The following is a 10724-nucleotide window of genomic DNA, read 5'->3' as shown; positions in this document are numbered from 1 at the left end:
GTTTATTTGTCATATACACACACGATGTGTCGTGAAATGAAAGTGGCAATGCGTGCGGATTGTGCACAAAAAAGAATTACAGTTACAGCATATAAATAAAGTTAATAAGTTAATATAGAGAAGACAAAATTTAGTCCCTGGAGTTATAAATGTTAACAGTCCTGATGGCCTGTGGGAAGAAAGTCCGTCTCATCCTCTCCGTTTTCACAGCGTGACAGCGGAGGCGTTTGCCAACCATAGCATCTGGAACAGTCCGTCGCTGGGGTGGCAGGGGTCCCTCATGATTTTGCTTGCTCTGGATCTGCACCTCCTGATGTATAGGTCCTGCAGGGGGACGAGTGTAGTTCCCATGGTGCGTTCTGCCGAACGCACTACTCTCTGCAGGGCCATCCTGTCCTGGGCAGAGCTGTTCCCAAACCAGACTGTAATGTTGCCGGACAGGATGCTCTCTACAGCCCCAGAGTAGAAGCAATGAAGGATCCCCAGAGACACTCTGAATTTCCTCAGCTGTCTAAGGTGGTAAAGGCGCTGCTTTGCATTACCCACCAGTGCGGCAATGTGCGTTGCCCATGTCAGATCCTCTGTGATGTGGACTCCCAAGTATTTAAAACTGCTCACCCTATCCACAATAGACCCATTTATCTCCAGTGGCGTGTACGCCCTTGGATGTTTAGCCCTTCTAAAGTCCACAATCAGCTCCTTAGTTTTAGTGACATTCAAGAGGAGGTTATTGTCCTGACAGCAGAGTGCCAGATCAGCCACCTCCTCCCGGTAGGCCTTCTCATCGTTGTCGGAGATCCGGCCCACCACCACAGTGTCATCAGCAAACTTGATGATGGAGTTTGAGCTGAACCTGGCCCCACAATCATGTGTGTACAGGGAGTACAGTAGGGGGCTAAGGACGCAACCCTGGGGGGATCCTATGTTCAGAGTGAGGGAGCTAGATGTGTGTTCTCCCATCTTGACCACTTGGGGCCTCGCGGTGAGAAAGTCCAGGACCCAGGCACACAGAGGGGTGCTTAGCCCCAGTTCCAGCAGCTTCTCAGCCAGACTGTTGGGGACTATTGTGTTAAAAGCTGAACTAAAGTAAATGAACAGCATCCTCACATAGCCCCCCTGGCTGTCCAGATGAGAGAGAGCGGTGTGCAGAACCTGGGAGACCGCATCACCCGTGGACCTGTTCGGACGGTATGCGAACTGTAGTGGGTCCATGTTGCGAGGACGACGAATGGTGTTTCCATTCGGATTTTCAGCATCTGTGTTTTTTTTTAACTTTACCCAGTTGATTGGGTGATTGGAATGTGAGACTGAGCATATACTGCCTACAAAAAACAGAAAACGTCCGCATTCAGCAGCTTGGGCAGTATACTATGGGCACAGCGCTGTGGGGTTTAAATATAGCACTATGTCCACAGTGCTATGGGTCTCAGATTGCTCAGGAAATTTACGTTTACCAAGGGTGACCATCCCTGTTGGGTGCTGGGGGAATGAGATGCTGACGTTCAGGTGAATTGTTAAACTCCAGTGACATCCGCTCCATTGGATGGACTTAGTTTCGTATGGTTTAGTTCATTTCAGAGGTGCAGATCGGAAACAGGCCCTTCAGCCCACCGATTCCGTGCCGACCATCAACATTATGACCATTACCATCAACACTATCATACACAATGGGGACGTTTTAAAATTCTTAACGGAGCCAATTAACCTACCAACCTGCACGCCTTTGAAATGTGGATGGAAACCAGATCACCTGGAGGAAACCCATGCGATCACACGGAGAACGTATAAACTCTGTGCAGACGGCACCCGTTGTCAGGATTGAACCCTGACTCTGTATATCTAATGTTTAAAAGACACTGGGACAGGAACATGGATAGGAAAGGTTTAGAGGGTCGTGGGCCAAATTTGGGGCAGGTAGGACTAGTGTAGACAGGGCATGTTGGTTGTGTTGGGCCCGTTTCCACACTATGACTTAATTGGTGCATCAGGCTTGACTTGGTGTAATGAATATTTGAATAATTGAATAGGCAGCATCACCAGAGAACATAGATTGAGTCCGAAACGTCGCCTATCCATGTTCTCCAGAGATGCTGCCTGATGAGCGTTTGACTGCACTGGCCTGTGCTCGCTGGAGTTTAGAAGAATGCAGGGGGACCTCATCAAAATGTACTAAATAATGAAAGGCTTGGATATAGTGGAGATGATGTTTCCACCAGTGGGATAATCTAGGTCTAGAAACATAGAAAATAGGTGCAGGAGTAGGCCATTCGGCCCTTCGAGCCTGAACCGCTATTCAATATGATCATGGCTGATCATCCAACTCAGTATCCCTTACCTGCCTTCTCTCCATACCCCCTGATTCCTTTAGCCACAAGGGCCACATCTAACTCCCTCTTAAATATAGCCAATGAACTGGCCTTAACTACCTTCTGTGGCAGAGAATTCCACAGATTCACCACTCTGTGTGAAAAACAACTTTCTCATCTCGGTCCTAAAAGACTTCCCCCTTATCCTTAAACTGTGACCCCTCGTTCTGGACTTCCCCAACATCGGGAACAATCTTCCTGCATCTAGCGTGTCCAACCCCTTAAGAATTTTGTACGTTTCTATAAGATCCCCCCTCAATCTTCTAAATTCCAGCGAGTACAAGCCGAGTCTATCCAGTCTTTCTTCATATGAAAGTCCTGCCATCCCAGGAATCAATCTGGTGAACCTTCTCTGTACTTCCTCTATGGCAAGAATGTCTTTCCTCAGATTAGGAGACCAAAACTGTACGCAATACTCCAGGTGTGGTCTCACCAATGCCCTGTACAACTGCAGCAGAACCTCCCTGCTCCTATACTCAAATCCCCTGGCTATGAATGGCAACATACCATTCGCTTTCTTCACTGCCTGCTGCACCTGCATGCCTACTTTCAATGACTGGTGTACCACGACACCCAGGTCTCGTTGCATCTCCCCTTCTCCTAATCGGCCACCATTCAGATAATAGTCTGCTTTCCTGTTCTTGCCACCAAAGTGGATAACCTCACATTTATCCACATTATACTTCATCTGCCATGCCTTTGCCCATGCACCTAACCTATCCAAGTCACGTTGCAGCCTCCTAGCATCCTCCTCACAGCTAACACTGCCCCCCAGCTTCGTGTCATCCGCAAACTTGGAGATGTTGCATTCAATTCCCTCGTCCAAATCATTAATATATATTGTAAATAGCTGGGGTCCCAGCACTGAGCCTTGCGGTACCCCACTAGTCACTGCCTGCCATTCTGAAAAGGACCCGTTTATTCCTACTCTTTGTTTCCTGTCTGCCAGCCAGTTCTCTATCCACATCAATACTGAACCCACAATACCGTGTGCTTTAAGTTTGCACACTAATCTCTTATGTGGGACCTTGTCGAAAGCCTTCTGGAAGTCCAGATATAACACATCCACTGGTTCTCCCTTATCCACTCTACATCCTCGAATGTTTCGTCAGACATGATTTACCTTTCATAAATCCATGCTGACTTTGTCCAAATGATTTCACCACTTTCCAAATGTGCTGCTATCCCATCTTTAATAACTGATTCTAGCATTTTTCCCACTGCCGATGTTAGACTAACTGGTCTGTAATTCTCCGTTTTCTCTCTCCCTCCCTTTTTGAAAAGTGGGGTTACATTAGCTACCCTCCAATCCTCAGGAACTACTCCAGAATCCAAAGAGTTTTGAAAAATTATCACTAATGCATCCACTATTTCTGGGGCTACCTCCTTAAGCACTCTGGGATGCAGCCTATCTGGCCCTGGGGATTTATCGGCCTTTAATCCATTCAATTTACCTAACACCACTTCCCGACTAACCTGGATTTCACTCAGTTCCTCCATCTCATTTGACCCCCGGTCCCCTGCTATTTCCGGCAGATTATTTATGTCTTCCTTAGTGAAGACAGAACCAAAGCAGTTATTCAATTGGTCTGCCATGTCCTTGTTCCCCATGATCAATTCACCTGTTTCTGACTGCAAGGAACCTACATTTGTTTTAACTAATCTTTTTCTCTTAGAAGAAGGTCATAGCCTCAGAATTGAAGAATGTCCTTTTAGGAAGGAGATGAGCAGGATTTTCATTTTGCCAGAGGGCAGTGAGTCTGTGGAATTCTTTGCCACAGATGGCTGTGGAGGCCATCAGTGGATGTTTTTATGGCAGAAATAGTTAGATTCTTGATTATATCGGGTATCGGAGGTTATGGGGAGAAGGCAGGAGAATGGGGTTAGGAGGGAGAGATAGATCAGCCATGATTGAATGGCGGAGTAGACAATGGGCGGAATGTCCTAATTCTGCTCCTATCACTTGTGACCCGCTGAGTTACTCCAGCACTTTGTGTCCTTTTGAACATAATATTCTCGAGTGCAGCCTCACCAGTGAGTTCGACAAAGTGAGTGCTGTGGTCTTTGCAGATGGGACACTGAAACATGTGAAGCTCCCACTGTCAGTCCAGGCGTAGGTTGGGTGACCAAGTCAAGGGCTCCCAGGAGAATTTTTAATGAATTAACACGTTTAAACACGGCTGTTTGTCTATCCCTTTTCACTGAACAGAATGATTTAGAAATAAACACAACTGTTTTGTTGAATGGCACTGTGGATAACTTCCTGGAACTTTACTTCTGTAACTTATGTTCATCCCCATGACCAAAGCTTCAAAGAGTTGCCAATCTTTGAAGCCGGGATGAGGCTGGGGGAGCGGGGGAGCGGGGGACTTTGTCACGTGCGGAGGGCGAGACAATGGGAGCGCCCTGAGTTATGTCACTCTGCTGTCATGTGCCGTGGGGAAAAGGTCTGTGGACGGAGATTGCTGTCACGTTTGTCGGGGGCGGGTTGAATGGGATCTGGCGTCACGTGTCGGGGGCGGCATAATTGGGATCTGGTGTCACGTGTCGGGGCGGACGAATGGAGATCTGGTGTCACGTGTCGGGGGCGGGGAATGGGGTCTGGTGTCGGGTGAAGGGTCTGGTGTCACTTATCGGGGCGGGAGAATGAAGTCTGGTGTCACGTGCCGGGGGCGGGAATGGGGTCTGGTGTCACGTGCCGGGGGCGGGAATGGGGTCTGGTGTCACGTGTCGGGGCGGGTGAATAGCGATCTGGTGTCACGTGTCGGGGGCGACGGGGCGGAATTGCGGCGCCGGCCAGTGACGTGTGGTTGGGCGCGCGGGCGGGCCAGCGCTGGAGCAGGAAGGGGGGAGAGGGGGTGAGTAACCATGGGACCGGAGGTGGGGGGAGAGGGGAGGCAACCGCGGGGCCCGTCTCCATGGAGACGCGGCCTGGTCCCAACCTGGACAGGGAAGAGGGAGGAAAAAGGGGAAGGGCGGGTTGTGGGGGGGGGGAGGTGTTTGTGGAGGAGAAGTGACGGGGAAAATGAGGAGGGGGGGTGAGGGGTGGGAGGGGAAGGGAAAGGGGACGGAGCGGATGGGGAAGGGAAGGGAAGGGGGGTGGCTGAGGGTCGGGAAGGGAGGAGGGAGGAGGGGTGGGAAAGGAGGGCAGGCAGAAGAGGAGAGGTTGAGGGGAGGGGGACAAGATGGGATACATTGATAAATAGACAATAGCTGCAGGAGGAGGCCATTCGGCCCTTCGAGCCAGGACCGCCATTCAATGTGGTCATGGCTGATCATCCACAATCAGTGCCCTGTTCCTGCCTTCTCCCCATATCCCTTGGTTCCACTGGACCCTAGAGCTCTATCTAACTCTCTCTTGAACATATCCGGTGAATCCACAGATTCACAACTCTCTGGGTGAAAAAGGTTTTTCCTGATCTCAGTTCTAAATGGCCGACCCCTTATTCTTAAACTGACCCCTGGTTCTGGACTGCCCCAACACCGGGAACATGTTTCCTGCATCCAGCGTGTCCAATCCCTTCATAATTTTATGTGTTTCTATAAGGCACGGTGGCGCAGCGGTAGAGTTGCTGCTTTACAGCGAATGCAGCTCCGGAGACTCAGGTTCGATCCTGACTACGGATGCTGCACTGTAAGGAGTTTGTACGTTCTTCCCGTGACCTGCATGGGTTTTCTCCGAGATCTTCGGTTTCTTCCCACACTCCAAAGACGTACGGGTATGTAGGTTAATTTGACTGGGTAAATGTAAAAAATTGTCCCTAGTGTGTAGGATAGTGTTAATGTGGGGGGATTGCTGGGCGGCGCAGACTTGGTGGGCCGAAAAGGCCTGTTTCCGCGCTGTATATATATGATATGATATGATATGAAGACCCCCGCTCATCCTTCTAAATCCCAGTGAATACCAGCCCTGCAGCTCCATTCTTTCATCATATGACAGTCCCGCCATCCCGGGAATTAACCTCGTGAACATGCGCTGCACTCCCTCAATAGGAAGACAGCTCATTCCATGTACCTACCACCCTTTGTATAAAAAAAAGTGACCCCTCACGTTCCTGTGAAATCTTTCCCCAGTCTCACCTTAAATCTATGTCCTCTGGTTCTTGATTCCCCGAATCTGAGTAAAGGACTCTGTGCCTCTACCCTAGCTATTCCCCTCAGGATCGTATACATCATCATAAGGTGACACCTCATCCTCCTGCGCTCCAAGGAATAAAGTCCGAGCCTGTTCAACCTCTCCCTATTGCTCAGGCTCTCAAGTCCTGGCACCATCTTTCTGAAACTTCTCTGTAATCTTGCCAGTTTAACGACATTTATACATGAATGACACACAACATTCTACAAGAAAGAAGACTGTGCAAAAAAGTGAGACTTTTATTCTGCAAATCCTGCAGGGGCATTGTAACTGTTCGTGCCAGCCCCAAACTGTGGTCCCAAATCGCCCCTTCCAGTTTTTAATCGTGTGATTTTTCTATTAACACAAGTTTGCTAGGAATGTAACTACATTACAGCAGGAATGTATATTTTAAATTAGTTTATTCATATAAACTGCAGATTCTGTTTCTAATATTGCAGCCATTTCAATGACAATTTTAATGTTCTTTTAAATATTGTTGTGGATTTTGTTTGAATTATTCATTGGATTCAAAGACACAATTGGACACAATCCGAGACTGTGGAACAGCATCCCTCTCCCCATCAGAACTGCCCCCTCCATCGACTCCTTTAAGTCCTTTAAGAACCTATTTCTACTCCCGAGCGTTTGAGGCCCTCTGAGGGGGTGCTGTGAACTGTTTATGTATGTGCTGTTATGTTTGTGTGCCACTGTATGTTCGTTTCTTAGTACCTGAACTGATGTACAGCACTTTGGTCAACGTGGGTTGTTTTTAAATGTGCTATACAAATAAAATTGACTTGACTTGACTTGACTTGACACAAAACAGACATCTAAAGAGGGGTCTCGACCCAAAACAACACCCATTCCTTCCATCCGGAGATGCCGCCTGTCCCGCTGTGTTACTCCAGCAATTTGTGTCCATGTTTGGTTTAAACCAGCATTTGCAGTTCCTTCCTACACACAAACAGACCATTCGGCCCAATCAAACATTTCTGGTCTTCATGCTTCCTCCTCAGTTTAAAACTATCGGCATTACCCCCTTTTTTCTTTTTCCCTCGGGTGGCACAGTGGCCTAGATGGTAGAGCCGCTGCCCCACGGCGCCAGACACCAGGGTTTCCATCCTGACCTCTGGTACTGTCCGTGTGGAGTTTGCACATTCTCCCTGTGACTGCGTGGGTTTCCTCCGGGTGCTCCGATTTCCTCCCATATCCCAAAGACGTGTCGGTTCGTAGGATTATTGGCCTCGGTAAAAATTGTAAATTGTCCCTAGTGATTAGCCTATTGCTAGTGAACGGGGATCACTGGTTGGTGCGGACCCGGTGGGCCGAAGGGCCTGTTTCTGCGCTGTATGTCCTCCCCGGTGTCTCGGTAGTTTTGAGTTTCGTTGATTGAGTTTAGTTGTCACGTGTACCGAGGTGCAGTGAGAAGCTTTTGTTGAGTGCTAACCAGCGGATGAGAAAGTGATATACTATAGAACGAGGGTGATCGATGGTCGACGTGGACGCGGTGGATTGAAGGAACTGTTTCCGTGCTGTATCTTTAAACTAAAATATATTAACTCTATTCTGTTCAACCTGAGGGAGTGGGTCACACATTCCCACTGTTCTTTGGCTAAAAAACGTTCTTTGGTTTACTTTAAGAGATACAGCGCGGAAACAGGCCCTTTGGCCCACCGTGTCCGTGCTGACCAGCGATACCTGTACATTAGCACTATCCCACACAGGGTGGCGTGGGTCTCTGATGATGCTGGCTGCCTTTCCCAGGAGCAGGAGAAATCTTCCTTCGAAATCTCACCTAAAAAAGAAATCAGAGCAAATGGAGCAGCAACAAAGCAGAAGCAACAGGGCAGCGCAGTGACACAAGTAGTGCTGCTGTCTCCTAGTTCTGGTGAGCGGGTTCCATCCTGACCTTGGGTGCTGCCCGTGTGGTTCACGCCTTCTCCCTGTGACCACGTCGGATTCCTTCCACGTCCACAATACACACTGGTTCTATGGTCAATCGGCGTCTTCAAGTTATCCCTGTGAAAGTGGGTGGTGGGCGGATGAATGGGAATTAAAGGGCACGTGAGAAGGAAAAGGCAGCAGGGAATTGTATTGGGGGAAGAGGATTGATGGGTTATAAGATTCACTCTCTGCACTCGTCCTCCCCGCCCTCCCCCTCCCCCCACCCGAAACCTCACAAAATTCCCTCTCCATCCCGGATAAAGACTCCGGGAGACATGTTCTCCCCCGGTCCCGGGGCCGCGCTGCCCGAGTCTCCCCCCGACCCCCGGGGACTCTCTGATTCTCTGTTTTTTCCCCCCAGTCTCCGTCACCCTGGATGTGGAAACAGCGGGTCCGCGGCTCGAGGTGTCTGGATCGGTAGAGGGTGTGATGGACCGAGACCCGGAGGAGCCTCCCTGACACTGGGTAGAGGTTTACAGTCAGTGCGTGTGTGCTGGGATCGGAGGGATTCACATTGGGGAGACATTACTGGGAGGTGGAGGTGGCGGGGAGTCGGCTCTGGAGTCTGGGAGTCGCCGCAGAGTCTGTGGAAAGGAAGAGACCGGTCACACTGACCCCGGAGACTGGAGTCTGGAGCATCAGGTGGTGGGGTGACGAGTTTGATGCAGTCACCTCCCCTCCATCCCGTCTCCCCGCCTGTCCCATCCCCGGGAGGGTGGGAGTTTATCTCAGTTACGAGTCCGGGACAGTTTCATTTTACGACGCGGACACCAAGTCCCAAATCCACACCTTCACTGGGAATAAATTCACGGGGAAACTTTATCCTTTCTTCGAGACTTATTGGGATGAAAACAACTGGCTGAGAATCTGCTCTGGTTCCGCTCCGGGTGTGTAAAAGGGTCGGGTCCCGGGACCGGCGTCAGGAGCGGGGCTCGGGGGCTGTGGGGCCGAAACCCGGTGGACAACAGGTCGGCGCTGAACGGCTCCCATTTAATCCCCAAATTCCTCGTTGTAAAACCCCAGTGAGCGCGGAAATAAAACCAGGCGGAATGTAAATGTGGGAAGAGAGAAATAAACAGCAAGTGGAATCAGAGCTGTCGATCCGTTCATTTCAACGCGTTAACTGCGTTCGTCAACGGAACAGAAATACTTTTTTTGTAATTCTGTGTCTTGTTGCTTTTATTTTTGTATGGCTTTATGGTCATTCGCATATCACTGTACCTTAATTGGTACACGTGACAAAAAAATACATTTGAAACCTATATCTCTAAAACTTACTGAAGCTAAGTAAGTTGGAGAATTTAATGCTTTTAAACCAGCTCTTGTTCACACCTTATCTTTTTTTCTGATTATCGTGTAATGAGGATCTGTGATGCCATCTGCCAGCCTGATTCTCTCCTCACTTACACCTCAATCATCCCCTCTAACATCTTCAGACTTTAAACTCAAAGCTTGTCAACGACTGATTGCTGAAGATAGACACAAAAGGCTGGAGTAAATCAGCGGGACCGGCAGCATCTCTGGAGAGAAGGAATGGGTGACGTTTCGGGGCGAGACCCTTCTTCAGACTCAATCTTAGGTTTAAACCAGCATCTGCAGTTCCTTCCTACACAGACCGACTGATTACTGCTCACTTCAGCTTTGATGGCAACCGGTATTATGGAAGCAAGACCCCATGGCGCTGATGGCGGCGGCAACCCGAGACCCGCTGTTGCCGCGGCTCCTCATCCCCCTCCTCCACCCTCTCCCCCTCATCCCCCTCCCTCTCCGCCAGGCTTGCAGCGGCGGCCCCGACCCCGACCCGCCCGGCAGCGACTCCACAAGGAGCGGCGGCGGCTGTGGAGAGAGGCGGCCATGGAGGCCCGGAGTGGAGAAGGAGAGAGAAATGGAGGGGTGAGGGAGAGGAGGAGAGAGAAATGGAGGGGTGAGGGAGAGGAGGAGAGGGAAATGGAGGGGTGAGGGAGAAGAGGAGAGGGAAATGGAGGAGCCCAAAATGGAAGGGTGAGGAGGTGAAGAAGAGGAATCGAGGGGGAGGAGCGGAAGGAGAGGGATGAGGGAGAGGTGGAGAGGAAGAGGGGTGAGGAGGAGGAGAGGTGAAGGAGAGGAAGAGGAGGGGTATGGAGGAGAGTTAGAGGAGAGGAAGACGGGGGGTTGTGAGGAGGAGCTGCAGGGAGAGGGAGAGGATGAGAGGGAGTGGTGGAGAGGGAGAGGAGGAGGGGTGAAGGAGAGGAAGAGGAGGGTTGAGGAGGAGCAAAAGGAGGAGGGGTGATATTCACTGCCCTCTGAGAGATGCAACT

At 50.1% G+C, this 10724-nt stretch overlaps 1 protein-coding gene across 1 annotated transcript in view; it reads left to right on the top strand.

Annotated features, from left to right (window-relative positions):
* Nucleotides 1–5123: 5123 nt before the first annotated feature.
* Nucleotides 5124–10724, top strand: part of LOC144603169 (zinc-binding protein A33-like) — a 30619-nt gene continuing 25018 nt past the window's right edge. Inside the window, exons 1-2 of the mRNA XM_078416336.1 lie at nucleotides 5124–5224; nucleotides 8789–8892. The gene's annotated coding sequence lies outside the window, so the exon portion shown is untranslated. The remainder of the gene's footprint in view (nucleotides 5225–8788; nucleotides 8893–10724) is intronic.

This window comes from Rhinoraja longicauda, chromosome 19 (assembly GCF_053455715.1).
Source record: "Rhinoraja longicauda isolate Sanriku21f chromosome 19, sRhiLon1.1, whole genome shotgun sequence".
In the NCBI taxonomy this organism is placed as follows: Eukaryota; Metazoa; Chordata; class Chondrichthyes; order Rajiformes; family Arhynchobatidae; genus Rhinoraja; species Rhinoraja longicauda.
Note: the sequence above shows the minus strand (reverse complement) of the source record. Positions and strands in the feature narration are given on the sequence as shown.